This window comes from Stegodyphus dumicola, chromosome 9, assembly GCF_044657685.1.
Source record: "Stegodyphus dumicola isolate Sdum_Otavi_A_Nest chromosome 9, ASM4465768v1".
Taxonomy (NCBI): domain Eukaryota; kingdom Metazoa; phylum Arthropoda; class Arachnida; order Araneae; family Eresidae; genus Stegodyphus; species Stegodyphus dumicola.
Window position 1 is genome coordinate 111,832,385 of NC_140776.1, and position 25,806 is coordinate 111,858,190.

Here is a 25,806-nt window from a genome sequence, read left to right on the forward strand (position 1 = left end):
AGCGTGGGAGCACCTGTGTTCAGTAGTTAATAAAGGGAAATTTAACCCTTCTCATCTTGTCTTTTGTTCTACACTTCGTAAAGACATAGGTTGTAGTCAACCTCCCAGTCCAGTCAGGACTCACTATGTTTGCGAAACACATGAAAAGAAACACAACTCCTGATAAGCCTTTCTCAGAAGACTGCATTTTAAGCAAACTAACTAATTTTTGTTTTCTTTCCGACTTTATAATCTGCTGTAAAGATACGTGATAATTACAGCCACTCATTTGTCGAAATTGACCTCAAGGTTATCTGTCTGAAATTTTCCTTAAGAATAAAAGGTAGTTTAAATCTTTTATTCTTTTAGGAAAATTCCAGACTGTATCAAACAATATAAATATAAGAAGATTATGCATTCTTCGGTTTTCAAATGAAGATTTTAATGCAACACCGAAAAACATTTCAAACATATTCCTGTTAATTCTATTATTGTCTGGTATTAGGGTTATAATTCGATAGCCACAAGACTGTGTAGAGACATTAGGTTAATTGGAAAAGCCGGAGAGATGAAAAATTAGCAACCGCCTTCGCCGGGAATCGAACCACGGTCCTCTGGAATACCGGCACAGCGTGCAGATCTACTACACCACGAAGGCACCCTAGGAAATAGGAGACATACCTTATAACTGTACATAATCGAGTACTTGTTTTGTAAACATTATAAGGTATTTCTCTCGCCTTCTTAGCATGCCTTCGTATCATAAATGTTTGCATAATTCTTAAATTAAAAAAAATTACTAAATCGAAACTTATTAAAAACAGTTTTAATAATTCTTAGTGACTTCCTTGGGCCTGTCTTGCAGAGCAAAGTTTTTCGAAGGAAGGTTTAATATTAGAAATAGACACTCTCAGTTCTTTTTCTATATTTAGCTGAGATCTATATTTTGTCTTCAATGAAGCCACCGCAGTAAATCCAGTTGCCCTTGTTTTTAGTGCAGAGAACTCATCATTCACTCCTGCCCAAAATTCAATGAGTGATTTATTACTAAATTGTCTTTTGGTTTCTCCACTTGTCGTGAAGTCTATGAAGGTTTCTTCCTCGGCAATTGAGAGCCCTTTGGGAGTATTTTGAAATGGATCTCTAACCCACTCGTAACTTTCTATCAGTTTGTCGTCAGCAAGAAAGTAATTTTTAAATTCTTTGTCAGCATGGCTAAATGATTTTCAATGGTTACAAAAGCCACTTTTACATGTTGTTCTTTGGCCTTGTAAGTTTTAATACAATCATTTTTACACATTGTTAGGTTTTTTTGCTTTACATTTCCGCTCCACAATTCCAATTTTCTACAAAAAACATTAACTTTATCATTCACATCCAATGTATGTGTATTTGCTCCTTGGAGTTAAAGATTCAAGTTATTTAATTTCTCGAATATGTCGACCAAGTAGCTGAATTTCATCACAAATAAACCATCGCGAAAATTCTCGGCTTCCGGTCTGTTTTCCTCTTGCAGGAAAATAGCGATTTCATCTCTTAATTCATAAACACGTTGCAAAAATTTCCCACGTGATAATCTTCTTGCCTCACAATAAAATAGTAACGCTGAATGTGCTGCGCCCATGTCTTTACAAAGTTCGGAAAAGATTTTTGATTTCAGGGGTCTCATTTTTATATAATTTATTACGGTTACAACGGTAGTCAACATAATATTCAGACCAGGACTCTTTTTTTTTTTTTTTTTTTTTTTTTTTTTTTTTGAAGCTAGAGCTTCCCTGTGGATCATGCAATGTGTCCAGTTGCTCTGGCGAATTTTGCTTTACAAGTGCTTGTGTACTTTGGAATCTTCCTGACATTGAACGAGCACCATCGGTGCTTATTCCGACGCTATTTTTCCATTCTATATTTGCTTCGTTCATAAAATCATTTAAGATAGCAAATAATGCGTGTGCTGTTGCCTTGAGTTCTATTGGTTTGCAGAAAAGTAGTTCTTCTACTATTGACATATCATCACAAAATCGAACATAGGCAATGAAATGAGCGTCTTTATTACTGTCTGATGCCTCATCAAAATGTATTGAAAATAATTTGTCACGCAACTTCAAGAAAAGCTGACACTGTACATTTTTAGCTATATCAGTAATTCGACGGGCAACAGTATCATTTGAAAGAGGTATGGACTGCAATTGGTTTGCAAAATTATCTCCAAACGTAGTTTCTACAATCTCAATTGCTGCTGGCAAAATACGCTTTTCACCAATGGTGTGAGGCTTTTTACATCTGGCTATTTTATATGAAACTTTGTAAGCAATTAATGCTTTTTCATTCAGACAAAGTTTTTTTAAAAAATGTTTTTTGCTTTTCATATGATTTTAATTTTAATTTGAAAAATTCTCTGAGTTTGTTGACGTACTCACTATGAAGTGTTTCCAAATGTCTTTGAAGTTTATTAGGTTTCATGCTGTCTGCTGCCAATATTTTTGAGCAAATGATACATAATGGTTCTTGTTCTTCATTTACTTTAGTACTGGTAAATCCAAAATTTAAGTATTCTTGAGAATATTTTCTTGATTTTATTTTCGGAACCACGTTCGTCTGTGTACTTGTTGATGCTTGACTATCGTCTAATGCTCGCTTACGCCCACTTAAAAATCTATCCATAATTCTGCATAAATCTGCCGCCGTGAATTTTTAATACGGTGAATTGCAATTAACACGAAAACATATAACATAAACATTCACGTAGAATAGATAGCGACAGAAGGATAGATTCGAATAAGACTGGCTGGAATTAAAACTGGCGCTATCGAACTTCCTTCTTCTCCGTATAGAGAAACATTTTGTGACATCTGCGCATGCTTGAGACGGCATCTTGGCTCCCAAAACGGTAATCCTTGCGACATGCAACGTCATCTGGCCAAGCAGCGAAATGTAGACATATAGACATTCACGCATATACTCCAAAATGTTCGAGACAAGTCGGAACTTCTCGCGAAACCGCGAGTATATCTGAGATGGTGGACAAAACAGCAATAAAAGTGCAACAGATTCTTGTTTTTTCAATGCTGAGGATCGACGTTGCCAAATATGAATAAATTTACGTATTCTTCGTAATTTTTAAGTTTAAAATTAAGGTTGTAGTTTAATTAAGTAGTAAGTAATTAGTAATTAAGATTTAGCGCCAAAAATACTCAAAATACATTATAATTGCATACACTTTATAATATGTGGGGGGGGGCGCGATGAAAATTATGGCTGAAAATTGGGCCGCGTATACTGAAAGGTTGAGAAACACTGGGTTGAGGTAAGACTTAGCTAGTGTTTTTGGAAAGAGAGGTTTGGTGGTCATTGTACACAGAGCCCTTGGCAAGCATTAAGTTTGACCCATCACACGGTCAAACTTTTCCTTATCGTTTGTTAGAAAGATGCTAATACTTCCCAACCGCTCGAAAACGTTATCATAAAGTTTATTTTTTTCATTAGCTTCATTTTTTTTACTTTTCATCTTTATTCTATAGTTAGCAGATGTTATGAATTATTTTTAAAAGAAAGATTAGATATTTAAAATTTAGAATTTAATTTTTTAATTTCACTGTGAAATTTTGATAACATGGAAACAAAGAAGAAATCATCCGGTGCACAGAATCGTAAACGCAAAGCTGAGAATGATGCTGCTTTTCAGAAGCAGACAGACGCAATGTCTCATTTCATAAAGAAGATGAAGACTTCTTCGGGCGTAAATGATGCTCACACTGAATCAGCATCAAAATCAATTACAAAAGAACACATATCATCAAGCCAAAGAACATCAGCTGCATTGGATGAAGTTATTGAAATTACTGATGAAACTCCAAAGGAAGGGAAAGATGATCCAAGCATGGAATTAAATAAATCGGAAGTTAGAGATTATCCAGGTAATTCGATAGAAGAGACTGGCATAAATTAAAATTCCTTTCTTTATATTGATTTTGATGATCCTGCAAAGTGGCCAACTCTTAGCGACAAAGTGAGAATGACTTTGTCTGAAATGGGGCCTATTCAAAGGAAAGGTTTAATGTATCCGAAAAGTAATAATGGACGTAAATTTAGTGATACATATTATAACAGAAAAATGGAAAACGGAGAATTAGTTCCCCGTACATGGCTATTATATTCTAAAAGTACAAATTCTGTTTTTTTGCTTCTGTTGCAAGATATTTGCATCGGTTGACAGTAGTAGCCCCGTTAAAGGCTATAATGATTGGCTAAATGTATCTAAAGCCTGGCATAGATTAGTAGAACACATATGAAAAATTTCTTAAAATGGAAAGAGCTTGAGAAAAATTTGAAAAATAAAACAACAATTGATTCCCAAACACAAAAGATGTATGAAAAAAAAAAAAAAGCATTGGTCAAATGTCTTAGGGAGACTGATTGAGATCACAAAATTTCTTGGCAGACAGAATTTAGCCTTTCGAGGCTCATCTGATGTGCTGTACCAAAAAGACAACGGAAATTTCTTAAAATTAGTGGAATTGTTTGCAAAATTCGACCCTGTTATGGAATTTCACATAGAAAGAGTATTACGACCTAAAGGTAGCAACAGCGAAGTTCATTATCTAAGCAAAGATAGTCAAAATGAAATGCTGCAAATTATTGGGAGTAGTATAAGAGAGAAAATCTTACTATCTTTTCGAAAAGCCAAGTATTATTCTATAATTTTAGATTGTACTCCCGATATTAGCAAAACTGAACAGATGAGTGCCGTCATACGTTTTGTTCTCTGCAGTGATAGAGTGGGAGAAATCAAGGAAAATTTTTTAGGCTTTATTATAGTTGATGATTCTACAGGTAACGGGCTATGTGAGACAGTAATGGAAATGTTGAAAATGTGGAATTTTCCCCTTGATGATATGAGAGGCCAGGGGTATGACAACGGCGCAGATATGAAAGGGAAGAAAAATGGTCTTCAAAATAACATCTTAAAAATAAATCCTCGTGCGTTTTATGTTCCTTGTGCCGCTCATAGCTTAAATTTAATGATTAACGATGCAGCAAAAGTGAATGCAGATACAGTTAGTTTTTTTCGACAATTCAAGAATTATACAATTTATTTTCTTCTTCTCCTAAGCGATGGGCAGTTTTTTTAAAAAAAACATTTCCTGTTTAACCTTACAGCCCCTCTCAAACACTCGATGGGAAAGCAAAATTGAAGCTATTCGACCTTTAAGGTATCTGCCTACGTTCGGAGCACTTTTTTTTAAAACATAGAATTCTGATGAAATATATATTTATTTAGTCAAAATATGATATCAAATCATGAAAATAGGTAAATTTTTAGGAATATTTTCATAAATTTTTGAAATATATGCAATTTTATGCATATTTTTAGGAGAATTTAACACTTGCGTTAAATGTCGTATATTTTTTCCCACAGCATATATTTCTATTTTATTTATACTGTATACTACTACAACACTCATATGTGTTATGAACTAAAATGTTTATGATATTTCTAAAATTTACTAAAATATGTGTAATTACATGAAAAAACACAGTTTTTTGTAAAATATTTCTTATCGTTTTATATAGAAATACTTATAAAACAATCAAATTAATAAATATAACTTAGATTGTAGCTTAAAACCTAGTAAATTATATAGAAAACACTATAGTGAAATTTAATAGAGATACCTTTAGAACATTTTGAGTAATTACATTTCTTGTATGTAAAAACACTAGAAAAATTAGTTTTCCAGAAAACGCATTTAAAGATTTCACATTAACAGAAAAACTGTTCTATTGTATTTACACACTTAAACTTCTCCACATTTGTACATCACACCCTCCATATCTTTATACTTAAGTAATTTTGATTTCCTATTTGGTTTTAATTTTTTTCTGGCTATTTTCGAAATGAGCGACGAATGACGTTTCGAGTTCTTTATTCTTTCGTTATCAATTCCAAAGTAATTTTTAATCATTTCATGTCCAACTGATATGCCTAAATGTTCAAACACAGGAAGTAATCCAAGATACCCTGAATTAAAAATTAAAACTGCTATATATGCACCCAGCAACATAGTCTTTATAGTCTTTATACCTAATCGCAATGTTGCCAGACCCAGTTCAAAGAACCGCAATGTTGCCAGTCCCAGTTCAAAACATTAAGCCAAATAATTATTGCCAGAAACAAAAAAAAGTACCCATAATTAAAATGAAATTTTTTAGCACAATGTTTACACACAAACAGGTAAAAAAAACACGGATACCAACATTGTTTACCTTTAAGTTGAGCCTTTTAAATAGCACTTCCGGTCTTTCTGCTTTCATTTCCACTGCAGTTAATTGGCTATATTTTCTCTTCTAATTATCACAAACGTAAAAATGAACCATTTTCAGAATCCTACAAAACTGACCTTTCAAGTTGGGCAATTAACAAAAAATCGAAATTTTTCGCCGAAATCGTTTTTAAGATACCTTAAGATATCAACTAGGAGATGATGATGCTCTCTTTGAAATATCCGAAGATGAATGCTTTTCAAACGAAGTGCAACAGGAAGCACGAAGTCTGTGTACCAAAATCAAGGATTATAAATTTATTTGTTCCATGATAGTTTGGCACGATTTGCTTAACAGAATTAATCCTGTCAGGAAACAATTGCAAGAAAAGGGTTTGAATGTTACGCTAGCCTTAAAGGCAATAAGTAACTTAAAAACATTCATTGAAGAATATAGAAGTGATATCAAAAGTATTCTTGAGAAAGCCAAAGAACTTAGTGAAGAAGTGGATGGCGAGCCACAATTTAAAACTGTTGAAGAAGTCCGAAGAAGGAAAAAGAATTGTCACTTCGATTACAAACATGTTGAAGAATTTCCTCAATCTCCAGAAGAGAAGTTTAGGGCAAATGTCTTTTTTAGAATTTTGGATACTGCTTGGACATCATTAAACGAAAGATTTGATTCAATGAAAAATCACTGCGATAATTTTAGTTTCCTGGGTAATTTATCAGAAATCGATAACGCAAATTTGAAAATAAAATGTGTTAAATTAGAAAAAATTGTTACAGTGTGGTGACAATAAAGATATCAACCCAGAAGAACTCTATGATGAAATAGTAGCTTCGAAGGACATTTTTACAGCCGGTATGAATGACCCATTCGATATTTTGAACTTAATTGTGTCAAATACTTTTTGCTTCCCGAACTTGAAGATCGTACTGAGAATACTACTTAGCATTCCTGTTAGTGTTGCTAGTAGCGAAAGATCATTCTCCAAATTAAAATTGATCAAGACATATTTACGTTCAAGTATATCGCAGGAAAGACTCATAAATTTAGCTTTGATTGCCATTGAAAATGAAATCTGTCAAGAACTAGATGCAAAAGAAATTATAGAAAAATTTGTAAATATGAAATGCAAACAAATAAATTATTCTAAATAAATTGTTAAAATCAATTTTAACAAATGCTTTCTTCAAAACTTCCTTCTCCTATACAAAAATTTAGAAAAGGGGGGCGACTTCAGCTATTTTGCAGGCGGGCGCCGGATAACCTTGCGCCGGCGCTGATCGTGACAATCGCAGATGGCAAGATAACACTTTAATTCGTAGCTAATAAACAATTTGAACGACTCGTTGCTTTCCCATTAGGCGCCGGAGGAATATCCTTCCCGCCAGCTGTCTTCTGCTCTATCGTCTGCGGATGTTTATTTGAAACGGAATCCGAATTCGATGACTCATCTTTATGAAGCAATGTATGATGTTTTGAATGGCAAATATTGCAAAAACGATTCGATCGAGTTGTAATGCAATGTGCTTTTTTCACAAACAGTTTAGACATAAGTTATTTCGTTTTACTAGCGTAAATCTTTCACCAAAATTCATATCAAGGAATTTACTACATTTAAAAAGAGAATGTGGCGAATTACATATAACGCAATTTCTTTCCGAATTATTTGAATGAACAAGAAGGTTTTTTTTATTGTTATTTCATTCACTTGTTTTAATTTTATCCTGTTTTTTTGGATACATTCCAAAGTTTGACTTCTTTTTTTTCTAAGAATGTCATCAAGTTATCGAAATTAGGAACATCTGAAGCGTTTACAGATAATTCGAACTGCTTTCAAGTTTTCCTTGTCTATTTTGTCTAAAATGATAGTAGTAATTAAAATATCAGAGAATTTGTTTCGTGCGAAACCCAAATTCTTTAAAGCTCTAATGTTTTTATTCACAGCATCTACTAGACGCCTTAATTCTTTCGATGATTCATAAATAATTTTTTCGAATTCTAAGATAGCTTTAATGTGAATATTAACAAGAATTCTCTGGTTTTCGAAACGATTTTCTAAAGCCCTAAATAATGATTCAAAAGTATCTTCCTGATTTTGCAACAATTTTGCTTTTACCTTAAGAGCGGCATGCAGATAATGTAGCTTTTGTGCATCTGTTAATTGAGTATTCGAGACAACAATATTATTAAATTCAATTTTAAACATGCTCCATTCTTCATACTTTCCGCTAAATTGCGGAAGTGGAATTTCAGGTAACTTTATTTTACAACTACTCTTTATGATATCAACCTTATTAATAGTAGAAACATTATCAATTAACATTTGATTGAAACTTACCTCTAGATCTTCGATTCTTGCTTCTAGATCTAATAATTCCTCTTCTATTTCAGAAGTATCATCCTTTTCAGGCACAGCAATATAATATTCCGATCGAAGTGTATCCGATGCAACAGACATCTTTTCCAAGGCCTTGAGCTTGGCATCTATTTTGATTTTAGTCCATATGCTTGTACTATCCGCTATGACAGTCTCTATTCTAGTTAACTGGGCTTTTAGTGAGCCCTTCTTTCGATTTAAAGCAACTATAGTATAGTGGCCATTTTATACTAATACGGACTTAGTTAACAAAACCAAAAAACTCCGGCTTGACGGACCATAAATTTTGTTTGGTATAAAATGCGATGAGTTACAAGAGATAATGGCGCTGATTCCAAAATAAAACCAAGTTAGGCCACACAAATATTTAATTATTTACATAATGTACAAAGTTACAAGTTAAGTGCTCCATTAGCACAGACAAAGTGGAACGAGCAAACGCACCATAGGTCCGCTGCGTACATTCTTCAACAACCAACTCAACTAAATTTAGCTCCTCTCACAAGAGGGCGCTGATCCTAGAGGGCGCTATATTAAGCCGAACAGTGCCACTTGACGGAAATTGACAATTTTTGGCGGTACATGGATACTGAGTTTGTGGAATTCTTTGACTTGTTATTTTGGTTTATGTAGGGGTGATTTTTAATTGTACAAACTCGGTATCCATTTACACATCGACCTATTTTCGCTTTCAAAAGACAGAGAATTGCACAAACTAGGCATTGCGCACTCCCTTGCCTTTGTCCATGTACACATCGATCTATATTCAGTTAAAAAGTCAAAGGAACAGTCAATAAAAATATATAATCTCAATAAACTACATTTTAAACCAAACAATGAAATAACATAAAAAAGGAAATTTATCTTTGCACTACACAAAGGAAATATCCATTAGCTTATTTACGAATTAATGTGTCTTCAGTCAAACTAAAGTCCTTAACAGCATCCAAAAACTTCCTAAAATTATCTGAATTAGAATCTGTATCCTGGCGTCGCCACATAAATTCACAAAAATAAAAGTAAAAAATATTCTACGTAGCACCGGTATCGTCCGACCATACGCATTTCCTTCCTACAAACATGGTTTAAGAATTTTTTGTAAGCATGAAAGATGAAAAATGAGCAACGCCTTCGCCTGGAATGCAACCACGGAACTTTGGAATACGCGCCCAGCGTGCAGACCACCGCACCACGAAGGCACGATAGAAAGGCGAGAGAAATACCTTATATACTCCCCCTTTTAAAGGGCAACTGGAGTTTAGGGAACCCAATTTCCAAATCCTGGGTGTGAAGAATCATCATCTACCACCCTTTTAGTTCGGGCGCAACGGCCGATGCTATTCGCACCACCGGTGCGATTAGCCGCTTAAGCTATTCGCACCACCATCAACCACGCATGCGCATTGAGTTGTCAAATCCATCAATAGAACCCAATCGAAAGGAACGGATTCTAGGTACGCGAACTGTTCTAGTGAATCTTTTTTAAAAAAAAAGCCGGGTTTCTACCTTGGCGCAGTTTATCATTTTTTAAACGTTGGCGACTTTCAAAAGTTTGCAAAGGAATATGGGTTCCTTTTATTATAAAAAGAAGGAACACATTTCCTTTTATTAAAGTATATATAAAAAAAAGGGCAGATTTTTATGTTCACAATGTTTATCCTTTTCCTGAACGGTTTGAATAGTTTAAATGACTGATTTGGGGGGGGACAAAATCTTGTTTACATTTTTTTGTACTTCTTAGAATACATTTAGCTTTGAAGATGTGTTTTGCGCAATCAAGACTTTAATTAATTCCTCTTTGAAAAATTTCGTCGATAAAAGATACTAAAAATTAGACAGAGGATTTCTGCGTAGAAAATTTAGTCATGAAATAAGTTAAACGCGATTATATCAACTATTAAATTAAGTATTCTGTATGCCTGCTTACTTTTTTTTATGGAAATACTTGGCATTTTCAGAACACAAAAAGTGCTTCAAAGAACTTTGAAATATTAGTACAAACACATTAATCAATTAAATTGAAATAAATAATGGGATGTCATTTAAAAGACAGAAATAATTTAATGTAAGAGATTTTAATTTAAAAATTTGCACACACAAATGATTTATCATATTTTGTATGGTTTTATTTCATAAATAACTTTGATTTTGAAATATGGCTTTTGAACCTATAAACCTGTGTGGATACTGAAAAGCTATGAATATATAAGAATATTATCATTTTCAGTAAGTTTTCTTATTCAATAATAAATTCTGATAGTCCTATGCTATAAGAATAGGGTCTAAGTTTGCATAAAAATTCCTCTGTTAAATAAAAGAATTTAAGGAATTTCTGTAGCCTTTTTGTCAATACACTAAAGATTTTTTAATTAAGGGTACTCATACACCTTAAAACCCATAAGATGTTCGAATAGGTGACTGTTGCAAGAATTGGGGTAACTTATTTATTTTAAAAGCAATTACTACCAACTTTTTACAGCTGACTACATAATATAGCTGCTTTCTGAAATAGTAATCAAAAAGTTTGTGTTGCCACAAATATTTTTATAATTTAATCCGCTTTGTGACAACATGTTTCGTCATGTTTCCAACTTGCGTGCACAGTTTAAAACATTTTGTTTCATAATTTAATTCCATATTTAATATATAGCTTTTATAACATCTGGAAACTACTGTGAACCTAAAATTCTAAAAATTTCATGTTAAATTTTTATTTTATTTTGAGTTGAGTTTATAAAATGTATTTTATTAAAAAAATTTGTAATGTTTTCGTCCATAAAATTTTCAGTATTAAAATAATCATCAGATTATTGGTTCAGTTAGAAAATAGTGCCCATATAAAGAATTCCATCAAATTTCAAGTATGTACTATTAGCCATTTTTAAAATATCATGCGCGCAAGGTGGAAACATGGCGAAATATTTTGTCACAAAGAGGATTAAGGTACAAAAATATTTGTGGCAACATAAATTTTCTGGTTACTAGTTTCTAAAGCAGCTATATTATGTAGTCAGCTGTAAAAAGTTGGAAGTAATTGCTTTTAAAATAAATAAAATATCCCAGTTCTTGCAACAGTCACATATTCGAAGATCATGAGGGGTTTAAGGTGTATGAGTCCCCTTAATTACTCATCCTCGCTTGCACTTAGAAGCATCATTAAATCCCTATTTTATCTAATCATTTCCTGAACATTATCATGTATATAGATTGACCTTGTCTTTGTAACTGATAATTATTACTTGCAAATTATTCTCTTGTTGGTGAACTATTAACAACCCTTTCTATTGCTGAGTTAGGGTTAACAACCTTCGCTCTCACTACCGCCTGCCTTACGGAAATCGGTGTAAAACGCTGGTACCTGGGCTGATTGTGCGCAAGCGCGTACGTAGGTGGTGTGAATAGCCTGTTAGCTATTCGCACCGTCGTTGCGATTAGCCACTGCGGGGCGCAACTGTACAGACATTAGGATTTTTTGGAAGCATAAATGAGGAAAAATGAGCAATGCCTTTGCCGGGAATCGAACCACGCATCTATGGATATACGCGCCCTGCTTGCAGACCACCACATCACGAAGGCACGCTAAGAAGGCGAGAGAAAAACCTTCTAATTTAATAATGGCGGCTAAGTAAACCTTCATTTACACACCAGTGAATTAATGATTTTTTCCCTTTCTTTCCAAATCGTACAGAAACTTCAATTAATCTTACCACGTTCAGCCATTCTACCGTCTAAATCAAAAAACAAGCAATGTACTTCCTAACTAACACACACCACAAGCCCTTACGAATCTTTTCCCATAATTCAAAATTAGCCCAATCAGGCAACCGATTACGTCATAATAATTCAACTATTCAGGTTAGCATAAATGAAACAACAATTCCGCGATAATACAGGAGGCACCCTTCAATCTACTCTAGCCCACACTTATTCAATTACAGTGCCTTTTAGAGTGATACATGGACCTGACCAAAAGGTTGCCAAGTTGTCGCCAACTGTGGGGATTTCTCGCCAAACTTGTATTTTTCTATCGGAGATTTTAACCTTTGCAGGGCGAACTTAATCGCCCTCTACCGGTCAGAATCTCAAATGCCAAACTAAAAACCATCGATAAAACAGAAGGCAAACATCTCAACTTTGTGACTGGTTAACTTAAGTAGAGTGTGTAAGAGATGTGTAAACTCTGCATTCTTTCTCTCAATAAATAGTATTTTGTTGAAATTAAGATAGTGATTTACTTGGTAATTGAAACTAAATACTAAGTTTTGTCGCGTAGAAGAGTGCCATTTTATCTGTTACATCTTTTTTGTATTATTTAGCACCATCAGGTAAGCCTTACAAATGGCCGATGAAAGATGAGTGGCGTTATTGCTAATTATTTGAATTGCGGATATATTTGAGATTTTTATTTGAATTCTTCCTTGGACTACATTTATTATCATAATATGATAACAGTTAATTTCAGATTTTGAGTTTTACTACCGTTTAATATATGAAGATTCACAGATTCGTTTTACTGATTATTGATGTATTTATTTACTATTTGTATATCATTAGCTGAATTCTTTTGTTATTTCTTGGTTTGAAAATTTTTTCTGTATTCTTAAAATTGATGATATTTTATTGAAAGTAATATGTATTTAATTTCTTTTAGATGGGAAGTTATTAAAGTGAGATACCTAAAAGTTCATTAATAGTTACATGGTTAGTAATTGTTAAATATTATTTTTATAGTATTTTTAATTGTGTCTTTTGTGCATAGCATTTTCTTACTTAACATGAAAATGAATATCCTGAAACTTTGCCTTTTCATTTAAAGAAAAGTTAGACTCGTAATAAAATTCCATTATGAGACACAGTGCTGTCTTGTTCAATAGTTTCTTCCGTTACTTACTTAAAATCTGATTTTTCATCGTAATTGTGTCATTTGGTATGATTTTAGTTAAGATTCATTGTTGATGGAAGGCCAATGGTTTGTACAAATGGCGTTTAAAATTATCTATCATTTTAGTACATATCATACTGGATATTTTATGACTATTAATGATTATTAAAATCTTTCTAAATATAGAAATAACATTTAGCAATTCAGAGGTTTTCTGTAATGTTTCAGTTGTATAAAATCATTTAAACCAAAATTGGTTGAATTACGTAATTCCTAGGTAAAATTAGGGCCTCATTAGATAAAATTAGACAGCACATTATTGAATCGCATTTTCGTTATTAGAGAAGATGCTATGTACATTCTTTAATGAATAATATTCTAGTCTGTAGGAACATATTTTACTTATTTTTAAATAAATAATAAAAAAAGAACAAATTTTATTAATTTTTCTACATTTTTTCTTTCCCCTGCATAAGTAAATGGTAATTCAAATACCATTTACTTACACTTTTTTTTGAACGTATAAAAAAGTTCCCCCGAGTTTGATTTAAGGATTTATGCATTTGCATTATCTTTTACATAATATTTCTGAAATGTTAAGTATGGAAACTGGTATACTTTCTTGTTAAAATAGTCATGTGCATGGTCACAGGAATTGTCAAACTTATTTGTCCATTTTCTAAGGTGTGAATATTGCTAATCTTACATAATGACCCTTTTAACAAAGATCTACCTAAAAAAACTTTTATATAAATTTCATTCTTGATTTAGTGACACCTCATTTAATTTATTCAACTAAAATTAAATTAATTAATCGATAACCTTTAATAAATGGTATGCTTCAAAGTCATATGCAGCTTTCATTTTGAGCTGGAGAATATATCCTCCTCCTACTTTTATTTTGAAATTTTTCATTGAAAACATTTCTAAAAATTGTGCAAGGTTATCTGAGTGAAGATTTTCTCAGTATATATATCAGATCTGCATGTGGAAATATATTAAACATAAGGTATACATATAAAACATTAAGCATACATATATTGCAGGATATGAATATCAAAAAGCTCTGAATCTGCCTGCATGTTTTGGCATGAATTGCCATTATATCAGTGTGATTGCACATTGGCTTCAGAATGCTTAACAAGCATTCAAATCAGTATTATCCACCAGTGGCGTAGCTAGGGGGGATATCTGTCCCCGGGTGCAGCATCCAAGGGATGCCAAATTTAAAGCTACGAAATTTTTTAATGAAATGTTTTCCATTCTTGGCACACAGAAAGGGAATCAAATTCTTCAGTTGTCCCCCAGCACTGGAAACTCTAGATACGCACGTGTTGTCCTCTGCAGAACTACTATTTATATCTATCGGCAAAAGATACTTTTGGTAAATCATCAGTTTATATAATTTGATGACATCAGTCTCCTGTCCCCTTTTTCTGTTGGTTATCCTGTTTTAATTCTCAACTGATTGTATTCCTGATGAAATCATTTTTCCTTTTTTTTTAACCTGTCATTTAAATGAAAATGTTTTACTTTTAAAATTGATGAAAAATAAGTCGTAAGTGGTTTCTAATCTCTATTTAGCTGAAAAAGCAATTGAAAAATTTCATGAAATAGCAGAATAAAATACTACTTTTTTGAGGAAATATTAATTCCCCCCCCCTTATTTTGATGTTCAGAAATATTCTGAACATTTGAGCAGAAATTTTATAATTCATTTTTGAGTGTTTCGTCTCAACAGAAATATTTCAGAATGCCTATTGAAAATTTTGCAGATGTAATGGAAAAAAAAAAAGCACAATTCGATATCTCCCTTTCTACTGGGCTGATTGACAAAATTCAAATCGTGTTTTTACGTCTCAAAAGCGCGATTGAGTATATATATTAGATTTATATATAGCATTGTTCTAACATAAGTATTTTGACACAAAATCAGACTATCTGAAATAACATGCCAGTTTTTTTCCGTATTTCAATTCTAAGACTTAAATTATGCCTCGATATTAAATTTTGAAAAATTTGGGGTGAAATTTATGGAAAAATTCAAAAATTATTCTTGATGTATTTTTTCAATTTGGCGAAATTCTTAATATTATAGAAACCTATTTACCTTTCCTTTTCATTATGCCAGAGCAGAAAAAAAGGCACCTCGTTCCTACCTTTTTACATTGTGCATGAGTGGGAAAAAAGTTACATCGTTCCTAATTTCAAATAATTCTATCAAAGTGTTTAAACCTAAACCACATTTGATGTTTTATTCCTCTCAACAAATATGCCAAATTTCAAAATGCGGCAATATATAACTTGATGTATACCTTCGGAAATTTTGAATAAAAAATTTCAATTTTTTAAGAATTATGCTTAGAAATACGTCTACTTTACGATGATGGTAAAAATTTTATAAATTACAATTCAAAATTTATAAAAATACAAATTTAAAAAATAAATCATAAAAAATCTGTGAATTTTATTTGGAATGAACCTGAATTTCGAAATGTGAAAGGAAGAATCAAATAAGCTTAATTAAAAAAAAAGAGGTTAATAAATATATATACCAAACTCAATGTAAAATTTTGAGAGCTAATTTTTTAAAAATTACTGGTGTGATTTTGATAAAACTTAGTAGTTTGGCGTAATTTGAGTTGTAGAATTGAAATATAGAAAAAAATTGGTATGTTATTTCAGTAAAGTTCAATTTTGTGTCAGAATACCTATATTGGAACAATGCTATATATAAATCTAATACATATCCTAAGTTGCACTTTCAAGGCATGAAAAATGCAAGTTGAATTTCGTCAATCGGCCCAGTAGAACGGGAGATATATAGAACTGTCTTTTTTTTAGGGGGGGACATTGTACATAAATTCATTTTCTCCAGGATAAATGGATAGATGCAGCATTTAAATGAGTTTCAATGTAATTTTGAACAAATGTGCAGGAAAATTGCAATTAGTCCTTGAAACTGAAGAAAAGAACATCTATGAAAAAAAGCCTAATCTCTAAAAATTATATGTATGCTTATTTTATTTATATCTGAATATTTATTGTGTATGTACAGATTAAATATACATGTGCATATAAAATAGATTAAATACTGTTAAAGAAATTATCTGCCCAGCAGTGACAAGAATGACTGGGCTAAGTGGAATGTTGCTAAAGTGGGCAACCTAAAATTTTCCAGAAATGTATTTTATCTGGCAACCCGTCAAATGTGTGGGATTTTGGAATTTGGAGGTTTATGTTTCTAGTTTCTTTTTGTTTCTACAACCAAAAGTGTAAAATACAGTTTGATAGTAAAAATGATTGTTCTTTGGAAAATCTCAGATTACATTTTTTCTGGTAATAGCAGTAAATGAGTATCAAATGAAATGCCTGCAGCAGTGGACTTTGCCAAAACGACCTAAGTATGTTGTAGGATATTCCGCTTTCAGCATTTCTTTGCAATGATTATATGTTAAAGCTTGATTGTATTTTACAGAGAGCTTAGAATAGCTTTGATAAAGAATTTTATGAAAGCAGATGTTTTAGAATAAAAATTTCTGGCAGCAACTTATTATTTGAAATGAAAGATATTGCCTGCTGTTTTTAAATTTATTCTGTCAAAATGATACATGTAAACAGGTTATGGTTTCAGAGATTAGTTTTTGCACTTCCTGAAAAGAAACATTCCTCTTCCATAATTCAAAGATGTTGATGCATTGGTATTAAAATTTCTGAGTGCAAAATGAGCAACGTTATTAATTAGAAAGAGAAAAACCGTCAGTCATTACTTCTACATGCAAAAAAGACTCCAAACAAATACCAGAAAAAGGATATCCTGTTTTTTAATCTTATAAAAGTTAACAAACAAAAAGAAATATGGGAAAAACAAATAAGAACAAAAGAATAAACTTAACAAAAGAAATATGGGAAAATCCATTGGTAACAAGAGAAAATATGTCGATATGATAGAAATCAGTTGCAAATTCTGTAGATACAATAAAGAAAATAATAAGCCAAGATATACATCTTAAAAAAGGTAAAAATTTCAATGTTTTTGCTTTTCACAAGGCATGTGCTTCAATACAGAATAATTTATAGAACCCTGCATGAAAACTATTTAGCTGGAAATTCATTGTAACCCTTGATGAATTACCTAAATGACTGTAAGAAAATGAGATCTATTTATTATCAAAAATGAGGAAAAAAATGTACAAACCTGGTTCTGCCAATGCAAAGAAAGTTTCGAGACAGTGTGAAATTAAAAATAAGAACGTGTTGCGGTTGGTATGCTATCATGAGAAAGTTTTACGTGTATTATTTACAGAACAAATTCCATTGATTTATTCCAGTGACTTTCAAAAAGCAGCAAGTCATATTTTGAAAAGTACCACTAAATTCCTTGAAACAAATGCAGACTGATACAGATATTGTATGTATACACTTTCAGTGTATTCCCATGAAGAGCCCCATATATTCACCTATGGACTGTTGTGTGTTTGGTCTTTCAAAAAAAGCTCTTTCTAAGTGCAAACCCACCACGATGGATGTATTCTAGAAAGTAATGGAAGAATTGAAATCAACATTTCTGGAGAGTTTATTAAGAAAAGCCCTGCTGTCATGGAAATCACAGTGCTGGCTTTTAATCCAAGGAAAAGGCTGTCAGATTGAACATTTAAAGAAGTGCTCTTAATGTTTTAAACATCAATTGGAAGGCTCCAAAATTATTCTAAAAATGTGTAAACACTTTCTGTGCTGGGGACATAATATGCATCCATATATAGAAATGTAAAATGCACACCTATATTTTAGTACTAATGGATTCTACCGATAAATTTCATGCATCATGAAAATTTTTTGTGGTAAATATTTTAAATTTATGTCTTAACTGATGATATATTTTTTCCCCATCAATTATTTTGATTTTTTTTGTAAATAAATTTAAAAGTAAGACATAATTAACTGCAAAAAGATATTTGTTGCATATCTGTAAAGTAAGACATAATTAACTGCCAAAAAATATTTGTTGCATATCTGTAAAGTAAGACATAATTAACTGCGAAAAAATATTTGTTGCATATCTGTTTACTAATATACTTTTAATTATATAGTTCTGATGTCAGAAAATGCATTTTAGTAATATTCATTTTATTGACATGCAAAGTTGATGATTCCGTTTTATATTTTAAAAGGTGTATTTATCTTGAGGTTGTCATTATTTCAGAATTATTAAAAATAAGAGGCATGTAAAATTATTATTATAATTATATTATTGAATAATAGTTTTTATTGTTATACTTATTAAAATTATCCCTTTGGAGTAAGAGGGGAGAGTCTTTTTTCCAGATTTTGCTTTTTATGGAAAATTTACTATTTAGTATATTTCTTTGTATTACTTGATCTAAATGTATTTTACATTTTCATTAATGGGAATGTATTACCTGACTGTGGTATGCTTGTATCAGTGCTATATTAGCCTTATACAGTGCAAAGTCTGTAATCCGGACGTCCATTATCTGGAATGATCTGGACCTCAAAGCCACAAACTTGCGCATGCGCGTAAACGTTTACCCTCAGGCTTCCGATAGTGAAGAAAATGACAGAGAGGTTATTGAAAACGAAAAAATTTCGATTGACAAGTTAGTCAGTATTCTCGACACAGCAATTACAGGACTTGAACAGTGGAACTTTGTAACTGAATAAGAAATTATGTCTGTGTATAGAATTAAAGAGAAAGTAAGCACAGAAAATGAAGCAACTTAAACAACTTGCATTGATAGAAATATTTACTAAAGTAAACAAATAAATATTATTAAGCCTTTTTTTTTTTTTTTTTTGTAAATTTTGTTACCCTTTAAATCATAATTGCTCTTTATTTCATAAATTACGGTTTTATATTTTTAATTGCATAATTTCTGCATGTCATCTTACCAGATTTAAATTGATCATCTATAATCCAGAATCGCCGAAGTCCTGACGAGTCCAGATTACAGACTTTGTACTGTATTTGGTTTACAAAGTATCTTTTGTGTTAGAAATTGGAAGCAGTATTAAGTTTAAAATTTTAGAACGAGAACAAATAGATTTTATAAACTAGTGTGTAAAACTTAATGCATTACTCGGTTATTTATCCGAGCACTTAACTGATATTGATACTGAGTATGTTATTAATTTCTTGAAATGTAAGGACTTTACTTTTTTGGTTATTAAATCAGATTCTGTTTGGAATGAAATACCTAGTCTTTGAACCAAACAAGTGAAAAGAACAATATAAAGATTTTGGTGCATGAATTTTCATTGACCTGTAAACTTTTTTTAATATTCAGTTTTGCTTAAAGTTGCATTATGTTTTCTAAGCTTTGAACTTGCATTTTTCATTTGTTTGGGTAAAAGACGAAGTACTTTTTTTTTTTTTTTTGTATGCAGTACTTGTAATCTTCTCTTACAGCCTTTCAGTATGTGTTTTATGTATGTTATTAGTATGTGAATATTTCACAGCCCCTCTGTGTAGTGTGATATTAATATAACAGACACCATCATGGCTGATCTTTTGACTTCGTAAACTTTTCCTTTCCTTCTGCCACCTGTTCTGTTCCTTGCATTTATGAGGTTTATAATAGGTAAATATTTTAACGAAAGGTGATTTGACTTTCTGTTGTCTCAAACTATGCTATGAATTTAATAACAACCAAAAACTTTGCTAGGAAATTGAGGAATAACAAGTATCCAGGCATCTGACCAACTTATAATCCAGTTATGTGGTAAGGGTTACATCTGTTGCCTTGCTTTGTGTTCTTAGATTGAATATACAGTCAGCGGTTGCTTCATGGTTTTGCATGCTTACATATATATATATGTGTGTGTTTGCACTTTCACTTTCCTTGCTTCGCAATTTAACTTTTTAAGTATGTGTGCTTGATGTCACTTTCATCTTGTTTTTAGCAGTGGTTTCTTTTAAATCTCAGTACACAACAACTATCAGGAATAATAACTTAATGCTGTTTTGAACGTGTAATTCTAAAATGATTTTCTGGTGTTGAATTTAAATTTTAAAAATATTAGAACATAGATTCAGGAAGTAAGTTATTTGTAAATTTAAAAGCATGCCAGAATTACTTTCAAATGGAAGTGTTTGAACTAAATTTTGTGAGAGTTTGCTTGTTATTTCTAAATATTAAAAAAAAAAAAAAAAAAAAAAAAAAAAAGGTAATGTGTTGTAATTTGTTTGGTAGTGCATTACATCAGTTTTAATGCTTTGACTGTAATAATGTTTCTGTTTTAAACTTTGATGTTAACACTTTTACCAAAAGTATGCCTCTCTGAATTCAAGATTTATATTAAAATTTTGTTTTCTTATTATGAAATCTTATGTGTATATTCAGAAAAGGTGGGAAAGGGAGATGGGCTTTTATGATGTTAACACTTTTACCAAAAGTACGCCTCTCTGAATTCAAGATTTATATTAAAATTTTGTTTTCTTATTATGAAATCATATGTGTATATTCAGAAAAGGTGGGAAAGGGAGATGGGCTTTTGTGATTGATAAAACTTAACTGTGACTAGTTCTAGGGAATTAGAAGTAATTTGCAATATAAAGAGGTATAACTTTAATTTTTTATAAAATTTATCATTTTTGATATTAAATCATATTAGTTATTTCATGTTTATGAAGGCTGTCAGAATTCACCCGAATCATACTAAAATTAAAAATTATGCTATCATTACAAATTGTTTCAAAATATTCTAAGATCTATAAATCGACATCAATCACTTTAAAAATGTAACTTTTAATATGTACAATATTTACAGATCATTAATGAAAACATGGTGGTTCAGTTCACAAACAAATCTATGTGCTTTCGCAATCGAAATCTTTCAAATAGGAACCGAAGTGTTCCTAATCAAATAGTGTGCGAAGCATCAAACATCCATCTAATTGAGCTGCCGGAAGGCACGTCGTGTCGTGTTAACAAGCAACGCTAGCGCCATCTATCAATTAATCAAAATAATTTCTACACACTCACCATCTGAACTCTGTTAAGAGTTCACATCAATCTAACAACAATCAAATTTATACCAATAAGTATTTTAACATATAATTATAAACATATAATTATAAAATAATTGATAAGTATATTAAATGAATAGAAAATATATTCAAACTATAATCATTATACTAAATTCTAAAAAAAGGTATGTTAATCATCAAATACAATTTGACAGTACTTCAGTAAATCTAAACTATTCTTAATCTAAGCATATGAAATTAAACTATTAAAATAAACAATTGCATAAAACTTATTCAATCATATTCATATTATTAAACGATAAAAAATATTTTTAAAGTTTCAAAGGATATAATAATTGAACTGGTAGTTTTATTATTGTTCCATCAGCGGTTTTTAGTTCACAAGAACAAACTTTGTTATCACGACCACGAAAAACATTTATCACTCTACAACAATTCCACAAAAGTTTGCACTTATTGTTTGTTACCTTCAATTAATACAAGATCATCAACTTTTAGATCATCATAAACGTTAGGATTTTTTAATTGATGAGCTGTCCGAAGATCCATCAAATATTGTTTTTTTCCATTTAGTCCACAATTGCCTAACCAATAAATCTTGATAAATCTTTCTTTTGGTCAGAGAGGACTTGGTAGAGAAATCTTTTAACAATGGAATTAAAGTTGATAGGTAATGTGGAATCTTTGTTTCCAAAAATCAAAAAATTGACTGGCTTCAGTGGCAACGGTTCCTTGTGGTCATTGTACCCATATGTCAAAGGACGAGAATTCAAAACAGCTTCCACTTGTGCTAAAACCGTTGATAATTTTTCAAACGTTAGTAAAGCTTTACCGAGAATTTTTTACTGATTTTACTAATCTCTCGTAGAAGCCTCCCCACCAAGCCCTATTATAAGCCCTATGCAAGTTCTGTTATAAACTTCCGATTCTTTCATTCGACAGAAACTCTTGGAATTTCTCATTCGACAATAGTTTAGAGAAATGTTCAAGTTCCTTTTTTCCCTTTTTAAAAGTTTTCGCGTTGTCCGAATAAATTACTCGACAATTGCCTCTCCTAGATGTGAATCTTTTGAATGCCATCAAGAAAGAATCTGTAAGAGAGATTCTGGTACAAGTTCCAAATGTATGGCTCTAGTGATAGCGCATGTAAATAATGTTATATAAGTTTTTTTTTTACTTCCTTCGACGTTTTTTACGTAAATCGGCCCAGCAAAATCGATGCCAGACACGTAGAATGGTGGTGTCTCATTGATTCTGCCTTCCGGAAGTTGAGAAGTGGTCTGGTCAGCAGACTTCAATGAATATCTTTTACAAATAAGACACTTGTTTATTATTTTCTTGATAAATTGACATCCTTTTGGGATCCAAAAGAGACTTCGAATTTCAGCTAAGGTCGTTGCTACTCCTCCAAGCATCATTTTAACATGTGCACTTTCTACTATCAAATTCGTTAGCCAGGAGTCTCTTGAAAGAATTGCCGGATGTTTTTCATCATGTGATGAACTAGAATATTCTAATCTTCCACCTGCTATCAGTATCCCGTTTTGGTCTAAAAATGGGTTAAAAAGATATAAAGAGCATTTCTTTTCGACTTTATTCGCTCTCTTCAGAGACTCGATTTCTTTGGGATAAAATCGTTCTTGTTCAGATTGAATCCAATAATTTTCGGCATCTACTATTTCTTCAGTCGTTAATGGACCTGTCGAATAGTTTGTTTTTGTAATTTTACCAATGAATCGCTTCATCCAACCAGTTATTCTCAACAATTTTCTTAAATTACTATATTTTAAGATGTCTATTACCCTTTCTTCAACTGCTGTGCACACAAATTCATAAATATCATTAATGTTCTTGCGGCATTCTAATTCTTGTTCAGTGACAGATTTCTCTTCATTCTGTCGAGGCCACAATTCAGATGACATTCTAAGCCATTCTGGTCCTTGAAACCAGATAGGATTGTTTTTCAGCTCTGGAAGTTTAGCTCCTGTCGATGCCAAATCAGCGGGATTACGTTTATCGGGGCAATAATGCCAATTTTCTGGAGATGTCAAATTTTGTATTTCCTGAATACGATTTTTAACGAAAAGCTTAAATTTCTTTGCACAGTCATTTATCCAAAAAAGTGCGATTTTCGAATCGGTCCCAAAAAAAAAAAAAAAAAAAAAAAAAAAAAAAAAAAGTTGTAACTTCAAAACTTTAGTGAAAACTTTAGTGCCTAATTTGGTTGATAAAAGAAATCCCATTAGTTCCAACCTAGTTAAGGTGAGCGGTTTTAAAGGCGCTACTCTAGTCTTCGAAGCAACAAAAACCGTAAATATTTGTTCATTGCTAGAAATTATACGTATTACACTGTACCATATGCCTTTTTGCTAGCGTAAAAAAAACAACACAGTTAAATCTTTTCCACATCACTGTTACCGATTGCAGAAAAATAATATCGTGGAATACCGATTTCGTCCAAATTGGAAACTTCTTTGCATCATGTTTTACGTACAAAACATAAATTTTCTGGTAGTTCATCATCCCAATCTAAAGCAAATGTCCAAATTTGCTACAATATGATTTTGACTCTTAAGTTCAAACGGTGATAGAAGTTCAAACAGTCTTACCTTTTGCTGACTTCGCACACTTGCAATGTGCTAAATCCAGTTCTTTATGGCCTTATGCACCAGTTATTTCAAAATATTCTAAGATCTATAAATCGACATCAATCACTTTAAAAATGTAACTTTTAATATGTACAATATTTACAGATCATTAATCAAAACATGGTGGTTCAGTTGACAAACAAATCTATGTGCTTTCGCTATCGAAATCTTTCAAATAGGAATCGAAGTGTTCCTAATCAAATAGTGTGCGAAGCATCAAACATCCATCTATTGAGCTGCCGGTGGAGAATCTAAGGAAATTCAGAAGGCATGTCGCTTCGCATTAACATGCAACGCTAGCGCCATTTATCAATTAATCAAAATAATTTCTACACAAATATTTATTTTCTGGTCATATAGATGCTTTATTATTATTATATTTTTGGAGACTACTAGTATGTGACAAATTTATTATCTGTTTTTTATATTAAGATAACTGACGTAATATGGTTATGTGGAATAAATATTAAAACTTAAATTTTGATTAAAAATAAAATAAGTGTTGGAAATCTGTTATTTGGATATAAGAAAAGGGATACACTTCTGTTATTCGGACCGGACTTTGAAATGTGTGTATATGTGTTCATGTATATGTGTATAGACATAAGCATATACGCACATACATACATTGCAAACCTGAATACGTACTTTTTTAAATCCAGTCCTGATAGCAGAAGAGTTTTAAAAAAAAAAAAAAAAAATTATCAAAATAATAATACTAATTATCACTAGTGTTTAACAATATCTTTTATGTTAGTTTACCGAGTAGTAAATTTACTAAATAAATAATCTGTTATAGCATGTTTTATTTTGACTTCATTGTACTAGGTATATCAAACTAGAGAACAGATATCAAAATATTTATGATGGAATACTTTTATTTTTGTGTATAAATGTTAGTTTAAACTGTATGGATTTTTGTTTATTTTCTTCGGCATATAGTTTTTATGAATTTAAATATCGGCTGAAATTAGAAAGTGTATTTTCTTTATAAAATCCATTAAGATATTTATATCTTATGCAGTAATGAAGTATTGCAATTCTGCAGAATTAAAGAATCTATTAAAGTAAACCCTCATATTGCATGTATATTAACATTTTTATTTCACTCAGTATAGTTTTTAATTTGCATTTTCCTTATATTACTTTGGCTTTAAAAAAATGTTTTCTTCATATGTGTGTAAGAATTATAATTTGTCTTCAGTATATTTTACTGCTTTCAAGCTTTTTATTATAGTCGCCCATTCTTCTTCTTTTTTACAGTAATATGATTTGAATTAGCCCTTTTATTTCAGTAATCATTTGCTTTCCATTTTTGATTGTACATTTTCTTCTTACTTTGATATTATTATGCTGACATTTCTGTGTTCATTTGCTTATTACAGTCAAAAGTCTTTATTCCGGACTCGTCGGGACTTGGTGATTCCGGATTATCGGTTTTTCCGTATTATTGATCATCAATTTAAATGTGGTAAGATGGCATGCAGAAATTATCAAATTAAAAATATGAAACCATAATTTATGAAATAAAGTGCAATTATGATCTAAAGGGTATCAAAATTTACAAAAAAAAGCTTGATATTTATTTGTTTACTTTCTTAAACATTTCTTTTAACGCATGCATGCGTAAAGCATACATTAT

At 31.6% G+C, this 25,806-nt stretch overlaps 1 long non-coding RNA gene across 2 annotated transcripts; it reads left to right on the top strand.

Annotated features, from left to right (window-relative positions):
* Positions 1-12,741: 12,741 nt before the first annotated feature.
* LOC146995454 (uncharacterized) lies at positions 12,742-25,568 on the top strand. 2 transcript variants are annotated; one of them, XR_015043062.1, is made up of 5 exons: positions 12,742-12,951; positions 13,278-13,327; positions 19,986-20,107; positions 20,192-20,248; positions 25,550-25,568. It is a non-coding gene; the product is annotated as an uncharacterized LOC146995454 (long non-coding RNA). The 2 variants fall into 2 exon arrangements; XR_015043063.1 differs by lacking the exon at positions 19,986-20,107 and having other exon boundaries at positions 25,550-25,567.
* The last annotated feature ends 238 nt before the right edge of the window (positions 25,569-25,806 follow it).